This window comes from Ranitomeya variabilis, chromosome 3, assembly GCF_051348905.1.
Source record: "Ranitomeya variabilis isolate aRanVar5 chromosome 3, aRanVar5.hap1, whole genome shotgun sequence".
Lineage (NCBI taxonomy): Eukaryota > Metazoa > Chordata > Amphibia > Anura > Dendrobatidae > Ranitomeya > Ranitomeya variabilis.
This window is the reverse complement of record NC_135234.1, coordinates 620,771,596-620,784,205: the sequence shown is the minus strand read 5'-3', so window position 1 is coordinate 620,784,205 and position 12,610 is coordinate 620,771,596. Positions and strand designations below refer to the sequence as shown.

General features: G+C 41.9%; 1 protein-coding gene across 1 annotated transcript in view; it reads right to left on the bottom strand.

The window, feature by feature from the left end:
• RB1 (RB transcriptional corepressor 1) overlaps positions 1–12,610 on the bottom strand; it is a 373,697-nt gene that overhangs the window by 115,865 nt on the left and 245,222 nt on the right. The window lies entirely within an intron of this gene.

Sequence of the window (12,610 nt, the reverse complement as noted above, 5' to 3'; positions counted from 1 at the left end):
CACTCTGTACTGACTGAATTGTGAATGTATTGAAAGTTGGCACTTTAACCAAGACAAACTCCTCAACGAATAATTGGTTTTATTAAACTTTCTTCAAATACAACATTTTATCAAATGAGTATTTTTATATTTTTATCCTACAATGTAGGTTTACGTAGACTGGGCATGATACTATGGAGCTTGTTAGCACAGACAGATTAATTTCCTTGCATGAAACACATCTATGCCTACTATACCGTACAGTAGTCTCCTAATAAATGTAAGACAGTAAACTTACACTAATTTATATATATATATATATATATATATATATATATATATATACATACACACACACATCATATAACCATCACATTTGATTATTTCACATCTATATATCTCGTTAAATTTTTTGAGGAGATCAAACTATTTTGGCCATGAATACAACTGTATGTCTAATGTGATGGTCATGCAAAAAGCAGACACTGTCTCCGTGAAATCTGGGCAACATGATTAATCACTTCTCAAAAGGAGTTCACTCAGGAAAGGTCTGCTCTGTTAAGACATGCCGAAGATGCATTATTACTAAGTTCAAGCAACTCCTTTTCCTAAGGGCAAATGGGAAAAGATGATGTGCACATGCAGGTCAGTGCTCACAAATTCCCTTCCCCTACCATCCACCCACATGCTTCCACTAATCAATTCAATGTCCTGGTATTCTGGCGCTAGAAGGCTCAGAACAAAAGCATCTCTGCTCCAGGGTGTTAGACCCACTGAACACAAAAGGCTTCAGCATATCTCCAGCTCTTGTTAATTATGGACAGCACAGAAATTGCACTTAGATTGTAAGTTGAGAAAAGACAGTACAAACGTGCACATTAGATTTGCATAGTAATATAGGTCTTTAGAGACAATTAAAAACTAAGCAATTATGCACTCGCTACTTACACTTCAAGGACCAAGAAAAGTTGGGAAAGTTAAAAGGTTTGGTTTACAAGTGTCTAAATAGAATGGCTGGCCTATTGCTGTATAGCAAAATACAGAAGCATGTAGAAGTTTGGGCAAAATTACTGTTATTGTTAACAGTTAAGCAAGTTGAAGATGAAATGATCTCTAAAAGTCCTAAAGTTAAAGATGACTAATTTCCTTTGTATTTTAGGACAAAAAAATTACATATATTTTCATCTTGATTGATCTACCACCGTGTTTAATGGTTAGCGGGATGTTCTTTTCCTGAAATTCTGTGCCCTTTTTCTCCACACATACCTTTGATCATCACAGCCAAAGAGTTATGTTTTACCCTCATCAGTCCACAGGATTTGTTTCCAAAATGGCTTGTTTAGTTGTTCTTTTGCATACTTCTGAAGCTTAGTTTTATTGTTTTATGGTGAGGACGCAGGAGAGATTTTCTTCTGATGACTCTTCCAAGGCCATATTTTTGCAGGTGTCTCTAAACAATAGAACAATGTACCACAACTCTAAAGTCTGTTATGTCTTTTGCAGTCAAACGGGGGTTTTGATTTGCCTCACTAGCAATCCTATGAGCAGTAATAACTGAAATTTTGCTTGGTTTTCCAGACCTTATCTTGACCTCCACTGTTCCTGTTGACTGCCATTTCTAAATTACATTTCGAATTGAGGAAAGTGCAACTTGAAAACACCTTGCTATCCTCTTATAGCCTTCTACTGCTTTGTAGGCCTCCACCATTTTCATTTTCAGAGTGTTAGGCAGCTGCTTAGAAGAACCTATCGCTGCTGTTTTTTGACACAAGGTTAGAGGAGGCTGGGTTTTTATAAAGCTGGGAAATTTGCATCACTGGGCCTTTTTGTAACAATGATAGTGAATAAGCCATAACCCTAACAGGCTAATTAAGGTCTGTAACCTTGGTCTAAGTCACTGGGCCTTTTCTAACAATGATAGTGAATAAGCCATAACCCTAACAGGCTAATCAAGGTCTGTAACCTTGGTCTAAGTTATCTATTGCAGTTGCAGCGCACGCAAGACAATCCAGGAATCACACAGACAAAGAAGAATTTATCAAGCGAGAATTGATAAAAATCCCTCAAGCGAGAATTGAAAGACTCTTTGGCTAGCTACAAAAAGCATTTACAAGCTGTGATACTTTCAAAAGAGGGCGCTACCAGGTACTAACCAAGAAGGGTGCCCAAATCTTTGCATTGGACAATTCTCATTTTTGTAAATTTTAAAAATAAAAAATAACAATTTTTTTTCCTTAAATACAAAGGAAATGTGTCATCTTTAGACTTTTTAGAGATCATTTCATCTTCAACTTGCTTAACTGTTCATAATAACAGTGATTTTGACCAGAGGTGCCCAAACTTTTACATGTCACTGTATGTAAGCAACTCACCAGAGCACAGATCGGTCACTTGGTACCATGTGCTGAATCTAAAATGTATGGAGATCTTCTAAATAATATGAAACGTTGTAGACTTCATCTGGACACTTTATTATGATTGAGGGTCACTTAAGGCAATTAATTCAGTAGTACAGGGAAAATGGCAGCATAACTGAACAGCTCAGTTGTGCTGTGAGCATTAAAGGCTTGTTCAGACTAGTATTTTCAGTCATTTCAAACAAAGTTGTCTGCATCCAAAGGGATGCGAGAAATTCAGTATTTTGTCAGAGACCTTAAATATTACACTGCATGATTATTGCAAAAAAGAGTGCAGTCTAAACAGGCTGCAGGTCATTCAACGAACAAGCAAAATGCTCATTTGTTGGGTGAAATCTTTCGGTTTGCCCCACCAAAAAATGATCATTGTGAGGAGTGCATCGTCCTGTGTGAACAGGACCTGTGCTGTCAAGAACAACCATAACCTATGCACAATGTACACTATAACACATCATCCACTGTGCATCTCAATCAGAGTCTACCAGTGTAAGCAGGCTATGAAATGACACTGACCAGCAGACAAGTAGCTGATCAGCAGCCATTTTAATGCCATAGATTGCATAATCTAAATAGATACATAATGATCGGCAACAAAATTATTTCACATAACCCAAATGTGTTATTTGTGGATATTCTGGAGGATTCACTTCAGATTCCAACCCTATTTATTTAAAGGGAAATCCGTGGCATGTCCTTGACATTTGAAAATGTGAGTGGATGATGTTTAGACAATTCCATCCACATGTACAGTTTTGTAATTTGCGCTGCAGAATGCACACAGGTAAATCTCTGTATCTGGACTGAGGATGTCCACACTCGCCATCACTTCAGCATAATAAATGGTGCTTTTATGTGCCTCCATCTCTTGTGTTATAGTCTAACTCCTGTCCTGATGAACCATCGGAGGTTAGGGTGTTGCATTTGCAGTACAGGTGCAATGAAGCGGTACTACGATTGTCTGAAAGTGGCCTCAATGACAAATTCAACTTTAAAGGTACTCGTCAGCACAAAATGAATGTTCAAACCAAGTACAGATGCTCGGTGCACCCTTGTTGTGGCCAAACATTAAACTACACCTTTTCACCTGCTTGTTTTCCATCTATCAAGGCAAAGCTGTCAATCAAAAAAGAGGGGGATGGAGATAGAGGGAAAACAAGTAGGTGTGAAAGTGTATATAAATGACTGGCCCTGCCATGATGCACAAGCGCCTGTACTTGATCTGAACAGTCATTTTGTGCTGACAAGAGTCCCTTTAACAGAATATCACTCTTGACATTACATTATGTGAAACGTTCACCAAAAATCTTTAACATCATAGGCAAATGCCTGATTCCCTGAATATTTTTATTTAAAAAAAAACAACACTTATTGACATTGGCTGATTACATGCAGCAATTTGCCTTGTATTACATGCTGTTTTTCTCTGCATAATCTCAATAAAAACACTGAGGTGAGAGATGTAATTTTAAAGCACCACTCCAGTGTTTTTTTTTTGCTTTTTTTTTTTATTAAAAGGGAACCTGTCATCCCCAAAATCGAAGGTGAGCTAAGCCCATCAGCATCAGGGGCTTATCTACAGCATTCTGTAATGATGTTGATAAGCCCCCAATGTAACCTGAAAGATGAGAAAAAGAGGTTAGATTATACTCACCTGGGCGGGCGGTCCGATCCGATGGGCATCGCGGTCCGGTTCGGGGCCTCCCATCTTCATAGGATGTCTTCTTGTCTTCACGCCGCAACTCCTGTGCAGGCGTACTTTGTCTGCCCTGTTGAGGGCAGAGCAAAGTACTGCAGTGCGCAGGCGCCGGGAAAGGTCAGAGAGGTCCAGAGCCTGCGCACTGCAGTACTTTGCAGTGCCCTCAACAGGGCAAAGTACGCCTGCGCCAGAGCCGCAGCGTGAAGACAAGAAGAGGACGTCATCGTAAGAAGATGGGAGGCCCCGGACTGGACCGTGACGCCCATCGGACCAGAACCGGACCAGAACCGCCCCTGGGTGAGTATAATCTAACCTCTTTTTCTCATCTTTCAGGATACATCAGGGGCTTAGCGCACCTTCGATTTTGAGGGTGACATGTTCCCTTTAAGCGCTGGAGTGGTGTCACTAACCAGGTGCCCTGTCCCAGTCACTGCCTTCAGCTCTTCCAGGCATCACTCAGGTCCCACATCATCATCTTGTGACCGCAACTTCTGACAGACCAGAAGTCAAAGATAAAAGTCACAAACTATGAAAACCTTGTTCTGGCTCTCATATATTTACATTGAGTTATGACTTCCAGATCGCCCAGCAAAAACTGGAGTGATCAGGCAGGTCACAATCTGCTGGAGACAGACATGAGCAGCATCGAAAACAGAAGATTATGGCGGCTGATAAGTATGAGGCTAAGTGCAGGGTACTTAAGGCCAGGTTCACATTGCGTTAACAGCAGCCCGTTCAACACATGCGTTAACGGGCTGCTGTTAACGCAAGTGCCGATATATCGTATCTCTAGCGCAGATAGAGCTTGCAGATGCTCTATCTGCGCTAGCAGTGACGGACCGGGAAACGCTGCAGCCCGTGTCCCAGGATCCATCACTCAATGACGGCACATCCCTAGCGCACACCCATTGTGGGCGTGTGCTAGCGATGCGTCCGAAATAGGACTTAATGGCAGTGCTAACGGACTGCGTTACACCGCGTTATGCCGCGGTGTAACGTAGTCCGTCTAACGGACGCCTATAACGCAGTGTGAACCCAGCCATAGATTGGTGGCACCACTCCAGCACTGCAATAAAAAAAGGAACCACCTAATCTAAGCAGCATAATATGGAGCAAGAAACCATAATTGCTGGAGTTTTAAAAATCTGCTGATAAAACTGTGATTTGATCAGTAGAGGACTAGTAAATCTGCTGCCAGGTAGACTTCCATATTCATGAGCTCTGTATAAGCCCCACCTCTGCTTTAGAGCTTTCTGCCTAGGCACAATGTACACAGAAAGCTGCCAGTCAGAGGTTATATTGAGCTCAGAGAACTGGTACATCTGCAGCAGAGAAAACAAGGATTTTATAAAAAATAAAAAAAAATACTACAAGCAGCCCAGTAATACGTAGCTGGAATCATAGCCTCTGCCATCACATCATGTTCTCAGATGAGGGACAGATTCTGTTTAAAGTCTACAGAAAAATATTGCAAAATCTACATACATTGCTGGTGGGTTTTAATGTCTTGAAATGGATTTGGGGGGCAGTGGAATTTTCTTTAAATGCACAATGTTCTGTGTATGGTGTTCACCCAGAGGCCTCTAGAAGAATTTGACATGACCAGGTTATAAAAAATGCATGTTCAAAATGTTCTAATAAGAAAACAAAAAAAAAGCACTAGAAACCCTTATGTAGGAGTTGTTGTACTGTAATTTGTAACATAATAATAATAATAATAATAATAATAATAATAAAAAAAAGAAATTTGCATATCTCAACATGACCTTACAAGACAGAGAAAATTCACCAAGGGAAGCAGATCCTAAGTCCACACCTATTGATGAATGGTTTATTAACTTTACCCAGTCTACTTGTTTCAGACACTTCCATATATAACAATAACACACGTACCATATTTGAAAGGGCAACAATGCCATAAAAGATTATAACTTTTCCACTGTTACTTATTAGGTATTGCAATAATATAAGTAAGGTGTGTGTGAGTCAGGTGACATCTGCACAAAAAGATGTGCTACCAACTTAAAGGAAAACTCGTCAGTGGATTCATGCTGCCTAAAGGACAGGCATCGTGACACAGAGACCGGCTCTAGTATAGCATACATGGACATTTTACTCTGATGCTGCAAATTTCTGACTAGTCACAGAGGTATGCCCCAGTCATCTCCCGCCCCGCTCATACATACACAGGTAGGGGGAGATCTGTCAGTCTAGGAGGCAGGCAGAAGCGGATACATACCTGTGCGATTAATCTTTCTAGTCACCTTGTCGCAGGTCGCCTTTACCGGATAAATCGTACATGTCCGAATTAAATGAGGTGGTCTCTGAACCAAGGGCAGCATGAATTACTGGTTTTCCATAAATCTCCACTTTCAAAAGGAAAACTGATCGTAGTTCTATGCAGGCTTCCGTCTTCAGTGCAGGAGTGAGCGTCATAGGGTCTTACAGCACTTGCTCCAGCACTGAAAACGGTAACAGAGTGGAGCCGGCAGCACAGACAAAAGACGTACGTGCTGTGGAGTAATACCGTAGCAAAATACTCGGATTTAGAAATACCTTTATACTGCAGAGCCCTACACTGTAACCTTTTTCTATGGAGCGTGCAGCCAGGGGCATCAAGGCAACATCGGCAATGCACCCCTGCAACATCACCGAATACGGCAGGCGAATGTGGTCGCTAAAGTCGCTGTGTACCCCTGCCTATATCACAGATCAAAGGATTACTTGCACTTTTGCACATCTCTATGTCAGTTCTTTATCTGTTGCATGAGTTAAGGTACCTTCACACTAAGCGACTTTGCAGCGAGAATGACGACGATCCGTGACGTTGCAGCGTCCTGGATAGCGATCTCGTTGTGTTTGACACGCAGCAGCGATCTGGATCCCGCTGTGATATCGCTGGTCGGAGCTAGAAGTCCAGAACTTTATTTTGTCGCTGATCACCCGCTGTCATCGCTGGATCGGCGTGTGTGACGCCGATCCAGCGATGTGTTCACTTGTAACAGGGTAAATATCGGGTTACTAAGTGCAGGGCCGCGCTTAGTAACCCGATATTTACCCTGGTTACCATTGTAAAAGTTAAAAAAACCAAAAAACACTACATACTCACATTCCGATGTCTGTCACGTCCCCCGCCGTCAGCTTCCCGCACTGACTGTCAGTGCCGGCCGTAAAGAAGAGCACAGCGGTGACGTCACCGCTGTGCTCGGCTTTACGGCCAGCCGGCGCTGACACATTCAGAAGCCGCCGGCGGGGGACGTGACAGACATCAGAAGGTGAGTTATGTACTGTTTTTTTTTTACTTTTACAATGGTAACCAGGGTAAATATCGGATTACTAAGCGCGGCCCTGCACTTAGTAACCCGATGTTTACCCTGATTACCCGGGTGCTGCAGGGGGACTTCGGCATCGTTGAAGACAGTTTCAACGATGCCGAAGTCGTTCCCCTGATCGTTGGTCACTGGAGAGAGCTGTCTGTGTGACAGCTCCCCAGCGACCACACAACGACTTACCAACGATCGCATCGCTGGTCGTGATAGTTGGTAAGTCGTTTAGTGTAACTGTACCTTTACAGAACCTCAATTACACGAACTTCTGAAAAACTGCTCCAAATAAAAATGTATAAATATTTGGTGCATGGCATTACTGACAATTTTATGCACATCTGAACTACATCTTAACCTCAGATATTTAGTGCTCTATTGAGGAGAAACAGAGCGCTTACTTACAGGGCACTTATCCAAACATGCAGCCAGATACAATACACAGTTTAAAGAGATATCCCTAAGTGGTGTCACAGCAGCAGCACTATAGATAAGGGCACTGGGAATAGAGGGGCTGGCAGCCAGACTGAGGACTAAAGATGCATAAGATACTACAGACCCCGCGGACGGCCACCCACTCTTTACCATGTATAACTAAAGGACAGATTCCAGTATAGAGTCACCGATCATCACTATTACAGAATTTGTCACCAGATTTTTTGATACTTCATCTGAGAACAGGATGACATAAGGGCAAAGACCCCCAGCATCACTTACTGCCACTATAATAGTAGTAATAAAAATACTAAGGCTGGCTGGCGTTCAGCCTGTCCTCACTGTGTCTTTGGGGCTGTGCCTTAAAGGACTTGTTTGTACTTGTGGAGGAAACATTGGGAGGATCACACCCCCAGCTGGGTTTAACCTGGATGAATCAGTGCTGGAATAGAAAACATAAATGAACACGCTGAATATATAAGATAATATATTATGCCATTTACTTCATAGTTCTGACTTGCTTTCTCACTGGGTGGGTCAGTGTGTCAGATCCTGGTGAAGAGAACGCACACAACTACCGTAATTAAAATCAGGAGGCTTAGAAAATATAAGGATATTGCATTAAGGTGCAGAACATAATTTGTCCTATGTAATATAAACCCTTCTGTCCGTAACATCACGTCCTGTTTACTGACCATGTAGCGTAGTCTCTTAAAATCTGCTCCAAGTGTGTAGCCACTGTATGTGACTGCAGATTCCTGAATCCTTACAGCGTGCGCATCGCACACTGCCAGGATTCTCCAGGGTCACTGCAGAGAGGGCGGTCAGGTCACTGATTTGCATAGTTCGTCCACATTCGGACGAGACGTGTTCGGTATTGAAAGAGGCTGGGCATGTCTTGTTGGCACGCGCCTGTATGTATACAAAGCACAAAGCCTTTAAGCCTTTAAATATATTTGAAATCTGCACTGAAACTGCTATGAAGACTGGTAGTAGCGCTCATAGAGCGGTTATTCTTCTCTCTGGATTTAAATAGCTGCTTATACAGAAAAAATGTAAGTATATGGCATTAAAGTGACACCATAATTTGTCTTATGTAATTTTATGCCATTTTTAATGGATATTTTAGTCCATTTTCAATATAAGTATTACATATATTCATTAGCTCAGATTAGTCATATTTTATTGGTAGTCACAGAAGCAAATAAGTGTCTTCATAGCAGTTTCAGTGCAGATTTCAAATATATTTAAAGGCTTATTCATTAAATTGTTTTCTCCAGAATTTTGTTGTAAAACTGAATGAAATGTCACAATTTGTTTGTGCAACTTATACTCGCATAAAACAAGTTTTGACTTGTGAGGTTCTTATCCCAGCTGTGGACGTGGCAGAAAAAATTCATCAGAATTTTACGCCTCTTAGTAGCGCCAATTACAACAAAAATGTACTCCAGTAGCTGTTAGTAAATTTAACGCATCTTATTCCAGTGGGCTTTACATCAAGGTTGATGCACTAAACGGCAGTCTGGATGAGTTGGGGTCACAGCCTATAAACAAGTCACATATTTTCCCATTTGTAACCCAAGGCAAAATTCTGAAATACCTACAAAATGTCTACCTCCCAGTTACCCCAAGCATCAGCACTGTAGGTAAATGATGCTATAGTTATCCAATTCAATTCTGTACTAATATGCAGCCTACAAATAAGTCACATGCTGCAAAACACGTTGCACTGCAATGTGCCGGGCTCACACATCATCTACATTTACATATAATGACCAATATTGTACACCCAAAAGGGTGTGGTAGGAGAGATGACACCATGCCTTAAACAAGGCTTGTTCTCTTCTGGGCTAATCCACATATAATCACAAGGATAAAAGAATACTTTTAGGGATATTAGTTTCCAAAACTCTACTTGCTGTATTTGGCACAAAAATGTAATATTACTGCAGTGTTGTTGCATATTTTTACTTAACCCGTTCATGACCTTGGGATTTTCCGTTTTTCCATGTTCGTTTTTCGCTCCCCTCCTTCCCAGAGACATAACTTTTTTATTTTTCCGTCAATATGGCCATGTGAGGGCTTATTTTTTGCGAAACAAGTTGTACTTTTGAACGACATAATTGGTTTTAGCATGTCGTGTACTAGAAAACGGGAAAAAAATTCCAAGTGCGGTGAAATTGCAAAAAAAAGTGCAGCCCCACGTTTGTTTTTTGTTTGGCATTTTTGCTAGGTTCACTAAATGCTAAAACTGACCAGCCATTATGATTCTCCAGGTCAGTACGAGTTCATAGACACCTAACATGACTAGGTTATTTTTTATCTAAGTGGTGAAAACAAATGCCAAACTTTGCTTTAAAAAAAAAAAAAAAAAAATTGTGCCATTTTCCGATACCCGTAGCGTCTTCATTTTTCATGATCTGGGGTCGGTTGAGGGCTTATGTTTTGCGTGCCGAGCTGGCATTTTTATTGATGACCATTTCGGTGCAGATACATTCTTTTTAATGCAATGTCGCGGTGACCAAAAAAATGTAATTCTGGCGTTTCAAATTTTTTTTCTTGCTACGTTGTTTAGCGATCAGGTTAATCCTTTTTTTTATGGATAGATCGGGCGATTCTGAACGCGGCGATACCAAATATGCGTAGGTTTGATTTTTTTTTTTTATTGATTTATTTTGAATGGGGCGAAAGGGGGGTGATTTAAACTTTTATATTTTTTTATTTTTTTCACATTTTTTTTTAACTTTTTTTTTTTACTTGTGCCATGTTTCAATAGTCTCACACAGGGTGGCGCTCACAGCTACCGGGGATCAGTAACCATAGAGGTCTCAAGGACCTCTATGGTTACTATACAGAAGCATAGCTGACCCCCGATCATGTGATGCACTGGGTTAAATGCCGCTGTCAGCGTTTGACAGCGGCATCTAACTAGTTAATAGTGGCGGGTGAATCGGGAGACGAGATCTGAATCTGAGCAGCGGCCATTTTCCCGGAGGCCACCGCATCAGAGCAATGGGCTGCCGGTGTCTCCGGGCCTGGAGGAGATGCCGGAGGAGCCCCGACGCTGCAAGAAGATGCGCCGCCGCCGCACAGCACCCACGGCACGAAGATGCGCCGCCGCCCCACAGCACAGAGCACCCACGGCACGAAGAGGAGCTGCCGCTCCCAGCACAGAGACCCCCCACGCTGCCGCAATGAGGTAATGGGGGATATACTCCACTCACACTTTACTGTGAGACGCCCCCTCTCCGTCATCGGGACCACTCCCCACGCCAAAAGGCACATATTCACCGGCCCTATAAGATGACATACGGCGTATAAGAAGACCCCTGACTTTTAAGAAGATTTTATATTTTAACTGGAAAAGTTGGGGGGTCGTCTTATACGCCCAGTCGTCTTATATGCCGGAAAATACGGTATATATATATATTTATAAAGAAATAACTTTTTGTTTCTCCAGCGATCAGTCCAATGGTAGAGTAAAATATACCTTTTATTTATCCATTAAAAAGTTCCAAATTTCTTCAGTTACAATATTGCATACATTCAATCCCTTATGGGGTACTCTAAAATTGGACTGATCGCTGGAGAAACAAAAAGTTTTTTCTTTACATGTGTGGATTTGTCCCAATCCGTTTTCTGTGCGAACTGTAACCACAGGTTGGATGTATTCCTGTTTCTTCAAAGCGGTAAGCTGGCTTTGCCAAAAACATATATATATATATATATATATATATATATATATATATATATATATATATATATATATATATATATATATATCTAATATATAAAGCTGAATGTGTGTGTGTGTGTATGTATGTATGTCCGGGATTGGCATCTGAACCGTAGCAGCTACAGCCACAAAATTTTGCACAGTCACACGTCTGGACCCCGAGAGCGTCATAGGCTATGTTGTGAGGTGAAATTTTAACCCCGCGCTTTCCAATTCACCAAACAATTTTGCCCCTATCTACATAATGGGGAAAAAGTGAAAGGAAAAGTGTTGGAGGCGTCGCAGCTACAGGCACAAAATTTTGCACAGTCACACGTCTGGACCCCGAGAGCATCATAGGCTATATTGTGAGGTGAAATTTTAACCCCGCGCTTTCCAAGTCACCAAACAATTTTGCCCCTATCTACATAATGGGGAAAAAATGAAAGGAAAAGTGTTGGAGGCAAATTAACAGCTGCCAGATGTGAACAAGGGGGACTTAAAGAATGACAGCGATGGCACCAAAGAGTATATACTGTACAGTTGCTAAGGTGGGGCCCCAACATGGGATAATCACACCACCACGGGGATATGAACACACACACAAAATGCGCCACACACTACCACGTGCTCGAACACATATACCACCCTCAGTGCACATTTCACCACACATACACCAACCTCGCCACATAAAAGTAGAAACACAAAAGTCGCCGCTCAAAACTCGCCACGCGCAAAACTCTCCACATGCAAAACTCGCCACACGTGCAAAACTCGCCACACGCAAAACTTGCACACGCAGAAAAATTGCCACACGCAGAAAAATTGCCACATGCACAAAAGTTGCAACACATGCAAAAGTTGCCTCACACAAAACTTGCACATACTCAAAAGGCACCACACATAAAACTCGCCACGCGCAAAACTCGCCATGCGCAAAACTTGCTGCACACAACTTGCTACACTAACCTGTCACATGCAACTCGACACACAAAAAGTTGCTACACGCATGTCGCCACACAAAACTCATCTCACAAAAGTCCCT